This window comes from Xenopus laevis, chromosome 7L, assembly GCF_017654675.1.
Source record: "Xenopus laevis strain J_2021 chromosome 7L, Xenopus_laevis_v10.1, whole genome shotgun sequence".
Classification (NCBI taxonomy): Eukaryota; Metazoa; Chordata; class Amphibia; order Anura; family Pipidae; genus Xenopus; species Xenopus laevis.
Genome location: NC_054383.1, coordinates 36,152,632 through 36,168,041, shown reverse-complemented (window position 1 = coordinate 36,168,041; position 15,410 = coordinate 36,152,632). Strand labels below are relative to the sequence as shown.

Genomic DNA, 15,410 nt, shown 5'->3' with positions numbered 1-15,410 from the left:
TTGCATGAAATTAGCTATAGGTCTGAAGTCATGACCCTCTGTTTCAAAAACCAATACCTAACCCATTAGGCTACAGAGCCCAATGGTAAAGAATGCAGGAATTAGCACTCCATAACCATAAGAATGTTATAGAATGGCCAATTCTAAGCAACTTTTCAATTGGTCTTCATTATTTTGTTTATATTTTTTTAATTATTTGCTTTCTTAGTCTGACTCTTTCCAGCTTTCAAATAGGGATCACTGACTCCATCTAAAAACAAATGTTCTGTAAGGCTACAAGTGTATTGTTGTTGCTACTTTTTATTACTCGTCTTTCTATTCAGGTCTCTCCTATTCATACAACAGTCTCATATTCAAATCAGTGCATGGTTGCTAGGGGAATAAGGACCATAGCAACCAGATTGCTGAAACTGCAAACTGGAGAGCTTCTGAATAAAAAGCTAAATAACTCTAAAACTGCAAATAGTAAAAAATGAAAACCAATTGCAAATTGTCTCAGAATATCACTCTCTACATCATACTAACAGTTATCTCAAAGGTGAACAACCCCTTTAATGCATTTGGACAAAATAGTCATGCGTATAAAAATTGTAGCTCGGGTCAAAATTGTTCTGTATCAAAATTATTTTGACACCCATTTACATCAAATGCTTTTCGCAAATTTTTCACTGTTTTGCATTTTTTACGCCGTTTTGTGAATTTTGCGGCAAAGCGAATCAAGACAGATTCGCCCATCACTATTCTCTACCCTTTCCTACAACAAATGTCCTAGGTGTGAACCTTTTTACATTATTAGGGCAGAGACACATGCTCAGATTCAGGGAGATTAATCGCCCAGCGTCAAATCTCCTCTTCTTTGGTCAACTAATCTCCCCGAATTGCTTTCCCCTGCCTTCCCGTCGGCTATGTAAATTGCCAGTGGGATAGCACTCGGAGCACTTTGTTTTCCGTGGAAACTTATGGCGACTTCGAAAAACGAAGCGATCCAAGTGCTGTGTGACTTAAACTCCCCCCGATTCTGAGAGTGTGTCTCTGCCATTAAACCCTTGTTGTTTCAAATGCAAATGAGCTGTCTTTGGCAACCAAGGTCAGATGCACTTAGAACAATGCTATCCAACTGACCCCTGGTATGGCCCCCATTAAAGTCTGGCTGCTGTGTCTGTACGTTGTGTAGAATTTACATTGTGCTGGTACTGAGATTAACTGGCCCCTGCATTGTTCCACCTCAGATTCAGGCTATAAATCCCTGTTTTGTTCACACCTGTAAATCACAGCTTTTTTTTTTGTAATTTATAATTTTTATTGACAAGTTTTGAAAGTTTTACAAAGCTGAAAAGATCAAGATAGACAGCAGTAGCATATGAGTACAGTGTATCATTAAGAAAAACACCGAAGGTGAGGGCCGATATGACCAATCAAACATATCTATGTCAACAAGCAAAACATCGTTCGCAGGCCCCACAGGGAAGGCGAAACAGTTTTCACAGTAATATCAACATCAGGCAAAAGAAAAAAGGAATCAAGCAGAAAATAAAACATCAAGGGTTCAAATTAGGGCAGTACAGTGGCACATTCAGCTCGTAACAGCGAAGCGGGTATGAAGAGCAACGGAAAGAGCCTGTGGGCAAGCACAGGAATGGTCTCAAAGGATCTTAGCGGGGCAGGGTGGGTGCCATACCACGGAGGTCCCATATGGACCAAATTTTAAGAAAACGATCTGTTGCATTTTGGATGTGGGCTATATTAGCCTCAAATGACCTGTTGCTGTTCACCCTGTTAATTATCTCAGTCATTGTAGGAATCGTCCGGGTTTTCCATTTGGCAGCAATGGCCAGTCGGGTGGCAGTCAATATTTGATTAACTAGTGCTTGTCCACTCTTGTGAGTCCGTGGCAGGGGTTTACCCAACAAAAACGCTACCGGGTCAAGTGGTACTCTACGGGAGAGCAGCGAGCAGAGAAGATCCTGAACTTCCTTCCATAAGGGTTGAATAAGGGGACAGTCCCAAAAAATGTGTAGCTGGGAGCCATGGGAGCCGCAGTTTCTCCAGCAGAGAGGAGAATGGTCAGGGAAAAACCTATGAAGTTTTTCTGGGGTATAGTACCAAAACGTTAGGATCTTGTAAATTTGTTCTTTCTGTCGTACGCAGGATACCATGTGTGCCGCATTGTCCCATATTCTGGCCCAGTCCAAGGCAGTGAGCGGTTGTGGAAGGACTTGGTCCCATTTATCCATATATTTATGGCGAGATGATGTTGAGGCTTGGGGAGTGGTAAGTATCGAATAGATGCTAGAGATGAGACCTTTCTGAGGCAGACCATTGACAGCCAGGACCTCAAAAGCAGTGGGATGAAAAGCAATAGCAGATTTCGTTAGAGAGTCCACAAAGTGTCGGAGCTGGAGGTACTCAAAGAACCGAAGGCTCACAGATGGGTTATTGTCCTGAATAGTCTGCAAAGGAAGCAGCCTGTGAGTGAGTGGGTGGAGAACATCCCGTACAGTAAAATAGTGAAACTTCGACCACCGTAGATGAAACGCTGGAGCCATGCCCGGCTGGAAGGCAGGATTCCTCAGAAAAGTGGTTTGTAAATCACAGCTTTGATCACACTGAGACTCAGACTCTACATTGTTCACCTCTTCATACCACAGTACCGCAGAGAGAAGAGGCAAATGGCTTTAGGGTCAGGACACACAGGCAGATTCAGGGGGGTTAGTCGTCCGGCGACAAATCTCCTCTTCTTTGGTGGTGACTAATCTCCCTGAACTGCCTTCTGCTGCCTTCCACCTGCTAGAATGAAAAACGCCTGGGGGAAGGCATTCAGATTGTTTAATTTTCCGAAGTCGCCCGAAGTTTCCTCATGAGGCACTTTCCCAATTTAGCACATGGTAAACTACAGCACACATCCCCCACTGCTGTTCTTATATCTACCAGGCAGCTGTTATCTTAGGGAGCTGCTATCTCGTTACCTTCCCATTGTTCTGTTGTTTGGCTGCTGGGGGGGGATATCACTCCAACTTGCAGTACAGCAGTAAAGAGTGACTGAAGTTTATCAGAGCACAAGTCACATGACTGGGGACACCTGGGAGACATGTCTAGCCCTATGTGAGATTTCAAAATTAAATATAAAAAAATCCATTTGCTCTTTTGAAAAAGGGATTCCAGTGCAGAATTCTGCTGGAGCAGCACTATTAACTGTTGTGTTATTCCTGGGATGAATTACTGGGGCAAAATGAAGTCATTACTGGGATTTGAGTTTAGGATATCTGTATATTTTATATTTAAGCAGTAACAATGAGCATTGTTTAGTTGTTTACATGCCAGTGGTGCAACTATTTTTTACTTTGCCCTATTAACTCATCCCAGGAATACACATTTAAGGTGATTAAGGTACGGCCAAAAGAAGAAAGGATTGTTTGGAGACTGACTACTGCTGACTAGTGATGGGTGAATAAATATGTCAGGCATGGATTCAAGGCAAATTTCCAAGTTTCACCAACCGCAAACTAATTTGTGAAACTGCCAGTGAAATCTGCTGCGACAAAAAAATATTTGACGCACCTCAAAATTGATGCATGTCAAAATATTTTTCAATAATGTGCACATGCGCCGGAGTACTGGGGATTATGTGTACAGGAATATGCATCCCCAGTGTCGGAACCTGGGGGGTCCCGACCCTCATCGGCCCCCATCAGGGCCAGAACCCCTCTCTATATAATTAGATTTGAGCGAGCCTGTGCGTTACACTAGGGGGGCCGGAGGAGGGCCCCTGGACAGCAGTCACGGTGGGCCCCGGGCCCCCCAGTCTAACCCTGTGCATCCCTAGTGCTTCTTAGATTCCAACTGGGCTGCATGCTGCCCCTTAAATCTTGCTGCCGTAGGCCCATGTCTTTGTGGCCCGCCACAAATCCAGGCCTAAAGGCAAGTAAGGCCATTGCTTTATGCACAATGTCTTAGAAACCCTGCCAGATACAAGGCCAGAGCATTCTACACACCAAATTCTACATCTGGGGATCTCTCCAATAGTCTTATGTTATGTGACAAGGCAGGATTGAGGGTCTAGGGTGGCAGCTTTAGGAGGAAAACCACAGGGCAACTCTATATACAGGCAGGGCCGTTCCTGCCATGAGGCAAGGTGAGCACCTGCCATAATCTCAGCTGCCATAAAGCAGGACAGGACTGCTGCTTACAATAGGTATCAGATAGGATCTGTGCAGCCACTAGGACAGAATGCTCTGTTATACAGATAGCTAGAATCTCAGCTGCCATAAAGCAGGACAGGACTGCTGCTTACAATGGGAATCAGATAGGATCTGTGCAGCCACTGGGACAGAATGTTCTGTTATACAGATAGCTAGAATCTCAGCTGCCATAAAGCAGGACAGGACTGCTGCTTACAATGGGGATCAGATAGGATCTGTGCAGCCATTGGGACAGAATGTTCTGTTATACAGATAGCTAGAATCTCAGCTGCCATAAAGCAGGACAGGACTGCTGCTTACAATAGGGATCAGATAGGAAAAATCGGGGAAGGGAGACAGAGACAGATGGAGATGTAAAAAGTTGTCGAAAGCAGAGAGAAACACAGATGGAAAAATTGGGGGAGAGAGAGACAGATGAAAAAAATCGGAGAAAGTAGAGAGAGACACAGATGGAGAAATTGGGGGAGAGAGAGACAGATGGGAAAATCGGAGAAAGCAGAGAGAGACACAGATGGAGAAATTAGGGGAGAGAGAGAGAGAGACAGATGGGAAAATCGGAGAAAGCAGAGAGAGGCACAGATGATAAAATGGGGGGAGGGAGACAGAGACAGATGGAAAAATCAGAAAAAGCAGCGAGAGACACTGATGAAAAAATTGGGGGAGGGAGACAGAGAGACTGATTTAAAAATTGGGGAGGGACAGAGAGATCAAGATGGATATGGAAAAATCAGAGAAAGCAGAGAGAGAGACACAGATGGAAAAATCGGAGGAGGGAGAGACAGATGAAAAAAATCGGAGAAAGCAGAGAGAGACACAGATGGAGAAATTGGGGGAGAGAGAGACAGATGGGAAAATCGGAGAAAGCAGAGAGAGACACAGATGGAGAAATTGGGGGAGGGAGAGACAGATGAAAAAAATCGGAGAAAGCAGATAGAGACAGAGATGGAGAAATTGGGGGAGGCAGAGAGACAGATGGAAAAATCGGAGAAAGCAGAGAGAGACAGATGGAAAAATCGGGAGACAGATGGAAAAATCAGAAAAAGCAGAGAGAGACACTGATGGAGAAATTGGGGGAGGGAGACAGAGACAGATGGAAAAAGCGGAGAAAGCAGAGAGAGACACAGATGGAGAAATTGGGGGAGGGAGACAGAGAGACCGATGGAAGAATCAGAAAAAGCAGAGAGAGACACTGATGGAGAAATTGGGGGAGGGAGAGAGAGAGACAGATGGAGATGGAAAAATCAGAGAAAGCAGAGAGAGGCACAGATGGAAAAATTGGGGGAGAGAGAGACAGGTGAAAAAAAATCGGAGAAAGCAGAGAGAGACAGAGATGGAGAAATTGGGGGAGGGAGAGACAGATGGAAAAATCGGAGAAAGCAGAGAGAGACACTGATGGAGAAATTGGGGGAGAGAGAGACAGATGGGAAAATCGGAGAAAGCAGAGAGAGACACAGATGGAGAAATTGGGGGAGAGAGAGACACATGGGAAAATCAGAGAAAGCAGAGAGAGACACAGATGGAAAAATCAGGGGAGGGAGACAGATAGAGATGTAAAAAGTTGGAGAAAGCAGAGAGAAACACAGATGGAAAAATTGGGGGAGGGAGAGACAGATGAAAAAAATCGGAGAAAGCAGATAGAGACACAGATGGAGAAATTGGGGGAGGGAGACAGAGAGACTGATTTAAAAATTGGGGAGGGAGAGAGAGATCAAGATGGAGATGGAAAAATCAGAGAAAGCAGAGAGAGACACAGATGGAAAAATCGGAGGAGGGAGAGACAGATGAAAAAAATCAGAGAAAGCAGATAGAGACAGAGATGGAGAAATTGGGGGAGGCAGAGAGACAGATGGAAAAATCGGAGAAAGCAGAGAGAGACAGATGGAAAAATCGGGCGAGGGAGACAGAGAGACTGATAGAAGAATTGGGGAGGGAGAGAGCGATCGAGATGGAGATGTAAAAATCAGAGAAAGCAGAGAGAGACACAGATGGAAAAATCAGGGGAGGGAGACAGAGACAGATGGAGATGTAAAAAGTTGGAGAAAGCAGAGAGAAACACAAAAGAAACCCGTAGCACTAACTGTATCCGTGCAAAGGCCTCATACTACTGGGGACATTGTTTTATTACAGTCCATTGTCTCCTTGACTGGAGAAGAACAAGAGAAAGCTTCTGTTTATAATAAAAAGGTCTTGTCTCACTTGGTGTCCCCTGTCGCAAGCGAATTGTAATCAGAAACCAACCCCGCGCTGTCGAAACCCAACTTGTTTATGAAAAGAGGCCACAGTTTACGCAGCAAGCAGCCTCTCTCAACATGGCTGTCCGATTCCGACGCACATATAACCAATCATCAGCGACTTCCAATGCCGGTGCAGCCTATCAGCTATAGGCTCTTTGTGAACTTTTAAAAGAAAAGGCCAATGACTGCTCCCGGTAGGCGTGGCCTGGTCGTTCTCCCTTCAAGATAGGTGGGCTTGTTGGAGCTTGCCTGTGTGCCTGGTACAGGAGCCGCGTTCCTGTCGGAGAGGCACAAGGGAAGGGACTGGGTGCTGAGAAGAGGAAGGGAACACAGCGGCAAGATGACTCTTTTGTTGTCACAGGTCGTTCCCAGCAGCGCCTCTGGCAGCGTAGAGTCCCCGGTGAGTAAAGGAAACAATAAGAGTGAGATATGGTGGCCAGGTGGCTGTCACATTCCTGTACAGTAGCAGTGGGCAACCCCTTGTGAAGCTTGTTGTGCTACAGCTGCAACTCTGAGTGCCCTTTCCCAATAGTGGATGTAGGAAGTTGTAGTTTTTCCAAAGACAAGTCTGTCTTCCTGCAGTCACTTCATCCTGTTTTCCTTTTGCCTTTTTTTCTGTTTTTTGTTTTTTATTAAAGTTGACATGAAGTGACAGTTACCAGTATAGAGGGCAAGGGGGCACTTACCTTTGTGTGGCCATGTGACTGGAGCAAATACAATGGTGCTGGTTACTTGCTAGCTGACTGACTTCTAAATATGTATTATTATTGAAATACAAATATATATTTGCGTTTTATTGCTGTGCTGATCATTATTGTTCAGCCGGATGCTTTCCACTTGTTTTACAATGTGCCTCCCTTTAACTCTTTCTATTAAGCACTTTCTGTAAGTTACAACTTCATATTTACATGTATAACTTGTTATTCAAGAAGGGCAAAACAAGCGCAGCGATTGGCATCTGTGCCCTGAGGGTTATTTTCCTTTTTTAAGAAATTTTATTTTTCATAATGCTTTTTCTCTTTAGCATTTGTAGGGCAAGGCCAGACGTGGCATTTTTGCGGCGTTTTTAAAAAAGCACGTCAGTACGTCTATTGACACCTTCAGCTCTAAAGAAGTATGCGGAAACAGCGCGTGCCAGTGCGTGTCTATTGCTAACACCTTCAGCACACAGGCAGCAGTATAGACAAGTGGCAGATCATTTCACTAATGTGCCTTAATATTACTGCTATGGGATTCCTGATCTCACTGTGCTGGGGGGCCTCATTATTATTAATTTCATGACGGAGGCTGAGGGTCCGTGTAAATTTGAAAACGGCCCGCACTGTGGACATGCCTGCTTTAAATAAAATTAATCAAAATGATGTACTGAAAAAAATACAAATTAATTGAAAGCCTTTAGATCCCCTTTTTCTCAGTCCAGTATATTTTTTCCTTCCTCGTAGCTGGTGAGGCCTGCAGGTGACTGTATATGTTTAAGAGTGAATGTGTGTTCAGATCTACATGTCATCGTGCAAGGACAGCATGTTTGGATCTGCGTGTGTCTGTATATTGTTTTAGAGACCATTGGTCTTTGTGTGGTTTACTGGGTCTGCAAGTTGGAACAAAAAGAATCCATTGTATAATAGCACTGCAGCTCTTCACTTATAATGACCTGTGACGTGAGCTTGCTCATAAGTATCTAGCCATAGAATATTGTGCCCCAATGCATTATTCTGCTGTTTCCAAGTAACTGCCCTGATAATGGAAATACTACTAATTAATGTACTGAATAAAGCCGAATTGCTCCCCCTTGGATTCAATGGTTATTTGGTCATCCATCCCCATACACACCAATTTGCCTGTGTGTGGGCAGCAATACTAATTGGGAATGTGTTTAGCTGCTCACAGCATTGGCAGACAATCAGTCATCAATGTGCCTTTGCCAGTTTTACACAATTCTTTTCAATTCTTTCATCATTGTTTAGGCATTTGGGAACAGTATGTTATCACATTGGTGACTTTCCCTGTGAGCATGCACTGTGTTGTGTATGAGGGGAGGATTTTCAGGTGCGGGGATACCCGCGGGTCTGCGGAGTTGCAGGTCTCATCTAAATTTCTTATCTTAATTATTTTATGTAATATTGTCTATATTTTACTCCTTTGAAAGTTTTACAAAACTTGTTTCTGTCCCGCCCACTTTCGATGACATCACTTCCGGTTTGCAGCACCATCACTTCCTGTTTGATGGTGGTCGAGGGTTCCGGATAAGGCAGTTGTGGGTCGGGTAGTGGATCAAAGTGGGTAAATATCCGGGTTTGGGTTGTGGTTTTGGGTCCGGGTCTTAGAAATTGGTTCCGCGCAGGACTCTACACTAAGCAGGGTCTGCTTCTTCTACAGTTAATTTTTCAGCCGGAAACAAACACTTCATTAATATTGTTTTAGAATTGGATAAGATTGCAGAATGTTTGTATTTCAGGTAAAGGAAAGGACCACTATGGCAATGGAGATCGCTGAATTCAACATTGATGCTCCCCGATGGGACCAAAGTACATTTGTGGGGAGGTTGAAGCACTTCTTTAACATTACAGATCCCAGGACAGGAATTGGATAGAGAAAAACAGCTTGTGGATTCCTGCAGGTAAGTGGTAAAAAATGTATCAACTGAGAACAGTTTACAGGGTCGGCGACCCCCCCATAGCTGCTTTGGAAGGTGGAAAATGAAACTTTACACTTCAATATTAGAAAGACAGTCACACATAGAAAATTAAGTAATTGGAAAAAGTCTTTATTTCTGGAAATTATCTGAAACCAACTGAACTGAAAAAAGTGATGGATGGTAAACAACCCCTTTAAAGGAGAAAGTGTAAATCAATGGGGGGCACAAATGTTTGACAACCCCCCGTAATTGTGGTGCTTGTAAAAGGTGGCTGTAACCAGGCAGATTTAAGCTGCTGATTCAGGTCCTTTAGACGGCTAGTTGATGCGGACCTTGTCCTCTCGGCACCTATTCCCTTCATTGTAATCTGATTATTTGGCCCTAAAGCCGAGCAGTCGTATTAGCCTGATATCGCCCTGCCTTTGGTGGGCATATTGGGGAAATATCTTATAATGTATGGCCACCTTAAGACCGGTGTAGTTTTCTGCTAAAAGGAGCACCAGCCTGGGGAATCAGGTAAGTGATTACAATCACTGGGGGGTGCCGTACATTTGCCTAGCCCCCCCCCCCTCAGTGATTTACACTTTTTTTCCCCCTTTGAGATCCAGTCTCTGTATGTAATAGCCATTTATCTAAGATATATGTCCATTGACTCATAATCAATTAAAAAGTCCAAATTATATTTGAATAACATATTTAGAGCAGTACATACTGACCCCGCATGACCCACCTTGCGCTTTTCGTAGCATCCTGTAATTTATCATAGGTGCTAATTAGGTGCAGTCTCTGTGTGTAGTATGCTGGGGATAATCATACATCTCTTTTTCTCAGAGCAGGTTCTGTGCCACCAACAACTGCATTATGCCAAGAAGCTTTATGATTCTGCTTTTCATCCGGACACCGGGGACAAAATGAATCTGATTGGAAGAATGTCTTTCCAATTCCCTGGCGGAATGGCCATTACAGGGTGCATGCTTCAGCTCTCCAGGTACAGGCCACAAATTTGGACACCCAATGTTTTTGCTACAGGTTGCTTTTAACCTACTGGTAGAAAACAGGTGAGCATGTTAAAGGGGTGGTTCACCTTTATGTTTACTTTTAGTATGTGATTGAATGGTTAAATCTAAGCAATTTTTCAATTGGCCACTTTTTTTCTTTTTTTTACAAGTTTTGAACTATTTGCCTTTCTTCTGACTCTTTACAGTTTTCAAATAGGGGTTACTGACCCCATCTAAAATCAAATGCTCTGTAAGGCTACAAATGTATTGTTATTGCTACTTTATATTACTCATCTTTCTATTCAGACCCTCTCCTATTCATATTCCAGTCTGTTATTCAAATCAATGCATGGTTGCTAAGGTAAATCAGAACCTAGTAACCAGATTACTGAAATTGTAAACTGGAGATCTGATGAGTAAAAAGCTAAATAACTCAAAAAGCAATAAATAATAAAAAATGAAAACCAATTGCAAATTGTCTCACAATGTCCCAAGGGTGACAGCAAGGTAATTTGTTTTCAGTAAACTCTTTTACCATAATTATACCTCTCTGGCCTAAGTGCTTTAATTCTATTCAGAGATGACTGTTGTTGGCATGCTTCATGTTGCTGAACTAGACCTGCCCATAATACAGACCTGCACCTGGTTCCTCTGGGCATCTTGTGTTCATATGGGAGTGGTTGTATATTTTTGTTGTGCAGTGGTGTCTGCCTGTAAACATAATAAACGTAAATATAAGCTCTTAAATTTCTTGCTTGCTCTGGGTGGGCTAATTTTCAAGTGTAAAGCTGATACACATGGGTATTTGTGCAGTGGGATGTGTTCCTTGCGTTCACTGGGAGGTGACATTACCCTGAAAAGAAATGAAACAATATCATTGTTTTGTTTGTCTTGAGAAGTGAACATCCTGGTAACCTCGTGGCTTGATTTACCAGAAAGGCAACAGTCTTGTTATATTTTGACATTTAACTCAGTGCAGGAAGTAGTGAGGTTTCTAAATATTTATTTAAAAAAAATAGTGCACACAATACCATAAGGTAGCTGAAACAAATATAATTTTATGGAACCTTAAAATCATTTAATATATTTATATTTTAATAGTATTATTGTGGATTGCGGTTTGATTGCACAGTCTGTCTTTATCTTAGCGTTAAATTACTCCATGTCTAAACAATAACACATAAAACACTTGCAGTTGGAGGGGAATGGGTAGGAAGCTTGGAGCAGACTGCAATGAGGAATGGGTAGGAAGCTTGGATTATACTGGAATATGGAATGGGTAGGAAGCTTGGATTATACTGGAATATGGAATGGGTAGGAAGCTCGGATTATACTGAGATAAGGAATGGATAGGAAGCTTGGATTAGACTGGAATGAGGAATGGGTAGGAAGCTTGGCTTAGAATGGAATATGGAATGGGTAGGAAGCGTGGAGCCGACAGGTATGAGGAATGGGTAGGAAGCTTAAATCACATCTGGGTTAGTATGGTTCTTGATATGCTAGAATGTGGCCCGTCTGGTTTATCCTTTAGCTGTTGGCACTACAGTGATCCTGCCTATAATAAAGATCCATAAGTAATAGTGATATTATACAACGCACATATACTTTTGTTTGCACAAGGGCAGGGTATGGGGTTGACTATACTTTTAATAAGGGCAAAATACATTTCTAATAATGGAAATGGTTTTTCCATGAAATAGCAATGTCATATTTAATGTAGTCATCTATTTAATCTGCACCCTGCTCAGGTGTAATACTTAAAGTTAGTAGAACCTTTCTACCTTGTGCTTTCAATTAGCTTGTCTATTGCCATTATAACTTTGTTTTTTGGATTTCATTTGTCAGAACTGTGCCGGCGGTGGTGTTTTGGCAGTGGGTCAACCAGTCGTTCAATGCTGTGGTGAACTATACAAACAGAAACGCAGCGTCTCCAATCACTCTCACGTAAGTGTTACTGCTGTGCGTAGAAACAACAAAGCAACACAATGATTCTGAGAGTAATACAGGTATGGGACCTGTTATCCAGATTGCTCAGTACCTGGGGGTTTCCAGATAATGGATCATTCTGTAATTTGGATCTTCATATTATAAGTCAACTAGAAATAAAATAAACCCAATAGGCTGGTTTTGCCTCCAATAAGGATTAATTATATCTTAGTTTGGATCAAGTACAAGGTGTATAATGAAGGCTATGGGAGACAGCCTTTTTTCTGGATAAGGGATTTCTTGATAACAGATCCCATACAATAGTTACACATCAGAAGGTCACGGAGCTGATGGTGGTCCTGGCTTTTATAGTAATTCTATGGAACATACAGGCTAAACAGGTGTGGCCTTCAGGCTAATGGTAAATGCTCAGAATATTGCAGTGTCTTCAGCAATTAGAAAATCCCAGTATAACCTTTATAAGGCATAATACTTTCTTTTTGACTACATACTGCCAATATCTAGATGTCTAAGCACTATAGTAAAATAAAAATGTACAGTATGGCACCCATGTGGCACCTCGTGCAGGTATAACAACCCAAAGGCATAGAATCTGTATTATGTCTAATGGATTTTTAGATTAGAATTGTGCCTTACAGCTATGTCTCTTATTCCCCTGTAGTCAGATTGGCGTGGTTTACGTGACTGCCACAAGTACAGCGTTGGCTACAGCTGTAGGACTAAACTTGTACACTAAGGTATGTAAAATTGAGCTTTTGTTTTTTTCTTTTTCAAGAAGTCATCCAAGGTAATCTTAAAGGGAAATATATTGTGAGACAGTTTACAATTGGTTTTCATTTTTTATGAGTTATGTAGCTTTTTATTCGGCACCTCTCCAGTCATGCAATTTCATCAATCTTTTGTTCAAAACAGTGCATGGTTGCTAGGGTAATTAGAACTAGCAACCATGCACTGATTTGAATAAGAGACTGGAATATAAATAGGAGAGGCCTGAATACAAAGATGAATAACAATACAATTTGTAGCCTTACAGAGCATTTGTTTTTTAGATGGAGTCAGTGACTCTCATTTGAAAGCTGGAAAGACAAGGCAGAAGGCAAATAATTAAAAAAAACTATGTAAATGAAAAAATGAAAGCCAAGTGAAAAGTTGGTTAGAATTAGCCATTCTATAACATACTAAAAGTTAACATAAAGGTGACCCACACAGATTGTTGCCATGTGTGGGGAATAATTAAATGGAGCGTTTGATTTTAAACTAACATATTTTGCTTTTTATCATGAGGAAAGTACTTTACAAATAGTTGAATATGGGCAAACATATACTGTATAATTGTCCTTTTGATGGTCTGCTGAATTCCCTTGTCACTTCAAATCACATCAACAGATCATCGTGTCTGTAAGTTCAAGTGTTTCTGCGTCCCTTGGATTTTCTCCATTTCTCATATTTTTTCCATTGTTTCCATTTAGAAAGCGCCTCCTTTGATAGCACGATGGGTTCCCTTCGCTGCCGTGGCGGCTGCCAATTGTGTCATTATTCCTATGATGAGACAGCAGTAAGTGGGTTGCCACAGTGTGCTCACTGGATTAACCAAATAAACCACAGTTTAAAGTATAAGTAGACCTTAAAGGAGAAACAAACCCTTAATTAAAAAAAAAACCCTACCCTGCATAGACCCCCATCCCCCCCAGCCTAGCTGCCCCCCGGGCAAATGCCCCTAACTCTTTACTTAACCCCTCCGTGAAGATTCTGTCCAGCAAAGTTCACGGGCGACATCTTCAGCCGCTTCGGTAATCTTCAGAATGAGACCGGCGATACGGTAAATGTGAGTTTCGGCGCATGCGCAGTTGTCGCGATTAAAGAAAGTTGCTCCAACTGTGCATGCGCCGCTCCGACGGTCTCATTCCGAAGATTGCTGAAGATGGCGCCCGTGAACTCCGCTGGACAGAATCTGCACGGAGGGCTAAGTAAAGCATATGGGGCATTTGCCCGGGTGGGAAGCTAGGTTTAAACCCTTATTAAGGGTTTGTTTCTCCTTTAAAAATAAGTGAAATTGATGGTGCTATTCTAAGCATTTTTGCGATGTACATTCATTATTTATATATTTTTAAATCCATGATATTAAAGAATACATGTAATCTTAATATGAATGAATTTTGTTACAATTCTGCCACCTGCTGGTCATGTTTTGACCAGTCTGACCACTAAGCAGTGAAGGAAGTTGTCAGAAGAAATAAAGAGGTGATGTTCTTCTGCTTAGGAAAAAAACTTAGAAAACTTTCTCAAATCTTCCCTAAGCAAAAGAACATCGGAACAGCCTCTTTCTTTCTCAACTTCCTTGAATACTTCAAGGTCAGATGTTCGGAAAATGACCAGCAAGTGGAGCAGTTGTACAAAAATCCATTCATGTTAACAGTACATGTATCCTTTAATATCTTTGAATTAAAAACATATAAATAATGACTGTACATTGCAAAAGTGCTTAGAATAGCACTCTCATCTATTTTACATTCACATGTTTGTAAGGTTTACTTGTCCTTTTAAATAAACCATATTAAGCTAATAGGGATACCCGCATGTGAATGAACCCCCTTTTTTTGTGCATCCCAGCAATCGTGTGGGGGGGGGAATGGGGTTTCCGTGAATTCTTTTTTTTTTTTTAACAATTCTTTTATTTAGCATCTCAATTGTAGTAAGGAAGTATCTTATTTGTGAGATTGCTGCATATTTCAATACACTTTAAATAAAGAAAAAAACAAAATGGTGTCATGCTAACATTCTTTGTTTCTAGACGGTAACGTATTGAGTAAGAACATAAAGAAATTACAATCAAAATGGAGGAAGTAAAAGATAATTCCAAGTAGCCTACCCCTTCCCCTTTTCCTATTATTTTGTTTATTTTCCCCATTTCACTTTTGTTGTTTATTTATTTCGTTATTTCCCCACTACCTGCCAACCTTCGAGCACCAGAGGGGGGGGAGCGGGCACCCGTCAACCTGGGTCATATTTTGCTATAACCAACTCTTACATGTGTGATAGTTATATACGGTTAGGAGAGCTTACATCAGGGTCTACGTCAATCCATAAATCCCAGATCTTGTTAAACTTTTCTGGGCAGCCTCTTCTCATGTAAATGAGTTTATACAAGGGTATAGATTTCTCAATTAACTGCTCCCAATTTTTTACGGTTGGCCCCAACCTGGATTTCCAGTGCATGGCAATCACTTTCTTGGCGTACATACAAAGCACAGTTATTAATGTGCGTTGGGCACGGCTCGGGGAGATATCTTCCGCCTGGTTTAGTAATAGAACCCTGGGCTCCAATGGAAGAAAAATATCTGTTCTACCTTGTATTATCTGTGTTACTGATTTCCAAAACATTCCAATTAGTGGGCAT

General features: G+C 41.9%; 1 pseudogene; it reads left to right on the top strand.

The window, feature by feature from the left end:
- The first annotated feature begins 6,218 nt into the window (after window positions 1–6,218).
- Window positions 6,219–13,797, top strand: LOC121395388 (annotated as a pseudogene).
- The last annotated feature ends 1,613 nt before the right edge of the window (window positions 13,798–15,410 follow it).